The sequence below is a fragment of the Mesoplodon bidens genome (assembly GCF_964165515.1).
Source record: "Mesoplodon bidens genome assembly, chromosome: 3".
Taxonomy (NCBI): Eukaryota; Metazoa; Chordata; class Mammalia; order Artiodactyla; family Ziphiidae; genus Mesoplodon; species Mesoplodon bidens.
The window spans coordinates 13,963,102-13,966,736 of record NC_138178.1 but is presented as its reverse complement, the minus strand read 5'-3'; positions in this window follow the sequence as shown (position 1 = coordinate 13,966,736).

Below are 3,635 nucleotides of genomic sequence, written 5' to 3'. Positions count from 1 at the left end.
CCCTGTATATTCGCCTTTAAAGGAATATTGCCTATTTTTGCTTTATTTGCATTTTACCGCTATAGCTATTATCATTTCAAAGAAAAGCATTTTTAAAAACATTATCAAGCCTAAATACATATACCCCACCCCCTTGTCCTTTGGAAAATGGAGCTTAAGTGAAAACGTGCAGAATAGCCTGGTATTTCCCTTATGGGAGTGGGGCAAGGAGCCCGGCTGGGAGCTCCAAAGTTAAATCCGCGCGGTGAACCACCCCAGTACAGACTTACGTTTTGAATTTCTCTCGATTATCCTTGTTCCCCCCCCCCCCGCCTAAAATGCCTTTTTACAACCAGAAACAAAGTTATTTGACCAAGGAAGCAGTTCAAGGCTCCAGCTCCGAAACACTGTAACAATTCAACTGGATTTTGGTTCTCTGCTGGGGGGTGGGGTGGGGAGGAGGTAGTTTCACGTCAGACCCATAACAAAGCATAGATAAGCCAGAAATGTGTACACTTTTCACAATTAACCAGGCTGGATTGGAGGCGGGATGGTCCTAGAGTCCCCAGCACAGCCTTAGCCAGGGTCCTGTTCACGACAGGTCAGAATTCCATGGAGCAGCTTGCTTCTGTACCAAAGAAAAGAAAATGTAAAACGCCCAAGGTGCTTCCATAGGTTTTAGGTAATAACGATGAAAAGAAAGTGTTGATGTACGATGCAGACTATTTCAGTGCTCTGTGATGCTCTTGGTTGGTAGTTTAAATGAATCTTCCACAACTCCCATTTTTTTCCCCATGAAAGCCAAGCATCTGCTTTAAAAAAAAATCACTTTGGATGAATATCAATATTGTTTAACCTCTTCTTAGTCAAATTAAAGTATATTTTGGTGTCATTTTCAAGGATATCCAAAATATTGCCAAATGAGAGCAAAGGTCTTCCCAGTCGCATTACCACGATCCCAAGGCGGTTTGTTGGCTGCTTTGCAAAATTCAGCAAAATCTTCTTAACTGTTCGGTGTTTGGAACTACAGCATAAATGCAACTCAGGCATTTATATGTTTCCTTGTTCTTCCAAAAATAGACACATCCGTGTGCTTAAAAGAATAAACGGATATTTCTGAGCCTGCAAGAAAAAAAAATGTACAATAATTTCTTCCTTCACATTCAAAAGTTCCAGCTTCCCCTGCTCTGGTCTGGCTAGCACAAGCAGGTATGGCTGAGAGAGAGAGAGAGAGAGAGAGAGAGAGAGAGAGAGATTAAAAACCGAGGAATCAGACATACAAAAAGGTAGTTTGCATGAAATGAAATCTCGGCCATAGTTCCCCACCCCCACCCTCATCTTCCTTGTAATTTCCCAGGAATTTTGAAGAGAATTGGGAATTTCAAGAAGTGCATCCGGAAATTAAGGAAGCCTATTTAAGAGAGTCTGTAACTCAGAGGTTGGGATTTGAAAAGTCAGCCCTGGACTACTGTTGCACTCAGCACAGATGTAATCGCCGCTCTTCAACTTAATCAATGTGTGTACAAACCGCGATGTCTAGTTCTTGCCTTTGAAATCTAAGGCTAGCATTTCCATCCAAGAAATCAGAGCTACAGCAAATTACATTTTTGTCCCTTGAATGAGAGAAGGATCATTGAATGGATCTCGTGATATTTCAGGCTTTAAACGTAACTGAGAGGCAGCAATGAACAATGCCTCGTCACAGCTAATACCATCCACCGAGTTGGCTTTCTTTTGCATCTGGATCTATCACACCGCGTTTTTCTCTTTCACTTTCGCAGGAGGCAAAATGCTAAAGGTTTAAGCAGAAAGCAAAGTTTCCAGGAAAAGCAGATGCTGGTGTTTTTTTTTTTTTAAGTATAATGACCAGAGTCTACTGCTAGCGACAATAAGGTCGTTTTAAAATTCCTCCTGATGCACTTATATACTGCCAGCCCTCTCCCTCCCACCCCACCCCGTCCAGTTCCCCTCCCCCAGCTTTAAGATTTCCACCAAAGAGTCAAACAGCCAAGAAATAGTAAACTCAAAAAAAGCCTCTGAGAAGACATTACAAAAGGTTGGCTAGAGCATTCTTTTTTTTTTTTTTTTTTTTGGCCAGGTAGTTCTAGTTGTTCTCAATTCCTATTTAGATTTACACACACACACACACACACACACACACTCCTATTCCTCCTGCACAAGGCAACGTGACTTAGTAACCATTTCAAAATCACCTTTTCCTCTCCTTCCTCCTCTTCCACCTTTAAAATACTGGCAATATGGGTGGTTTTAAAAACTAACAGAATAGTATTTTTTAAACTAAAGTTACAATCCGTTGGGTCAAATGGAGAAAAATAAAGGCCAAAAGATTTGGGAACTGGGTCTATGTATACAATTTATGCGAATATCTTTGTATGTGCACTCAGGTACCTTCACACTTATACATTTTTAATACTCCTATTACACATATTTCTTCTTGTCTAATACATTCTTTTGTTCCTTTAACTTCCCCATCGCTGTGTGTGTGAGTGTGTGTGTGTGTGAGAAGGCGTGAGCGCGCGCGCGTGCTCACGCCTTCACACACACACACACACACACACACACACACACAGCGAATGTGACAGACAGCTTTCTTGTGGCCATCAGGACACATTGTATATCCGGGGTCTTCTCCAGGCACATTGGGGGTCGATCCCGATAAAAAGATCTAGCAAAGGCCCCTGAGCGCTCACACATGAAAGGCAGGGGACTTTAAGATGGATTTGCATGCACACAGGGGATTTCGATCAATAGCTACCAACATTTATGGCTTAGATTATTAATGTGAAAGCTGGCCAAAAGAATGGGGATGAAAAATTAAAGGTGTCTGTTATCAATTATGCTTAAAGTTATGCAATAATTTACTTACTTTGCCTGGATGTGCAGATCCAGATGTATAAAGTAGTATTCTTCAAAAGCCAGGGGGTTTCTTTGATAAATATGTTGACCATGTCAGCCGCTTCTACAATCAAAGATGAACCCAATTCAGATGATGGACTGTATTCAAATTCTTTTTTAAGAAAAGATATATCAACTTCTATGTTTCTCAAACACATATACGTATGTGGGTGGATACACCCAAATTAACATTTATGTGTATATCCATCTCTGAGGGTCCAGGGGATTACTTAACTGAGAATTTAGGCATATATATGATATGCATTGAGTTTGTTAATTAAATGCGATTATTTAGTCAGTGAGGAATGCATAACCTACACACTTTCATAAAAAGTATTTTAGCTTTGAAAACAAAGCTGCTTGCTAGAGGAAAATCCTCTGTGGCAAATACAGACAGAAATACATAAATGTCCACTTACTTCTGCATTTATTGTAAAAAATCAGCACTTTCAGTTTTTAAAGTGATGGGCTATGAAGATATGAACATATTTGTCTTTACTTACCCTGTGTTGATGTGCTACATTTATCTTCAAATGTTCTATTTTGATTTATTTTCACTGTATTTTATGTTTAAATACCATTGCAATTCAGTCTGACCTCTTTCCTCTGGAGCGAAGTAATGCACACGGCATTTACAGTCTTTTAAATGGTTAGCTGGGAAATGCAATAGCAATTTGCAGAAGTAGTTTACTAATGGGGAAAGTTCTTTTGAAAACCTGAAGGAAAACCTAAGAGTACTT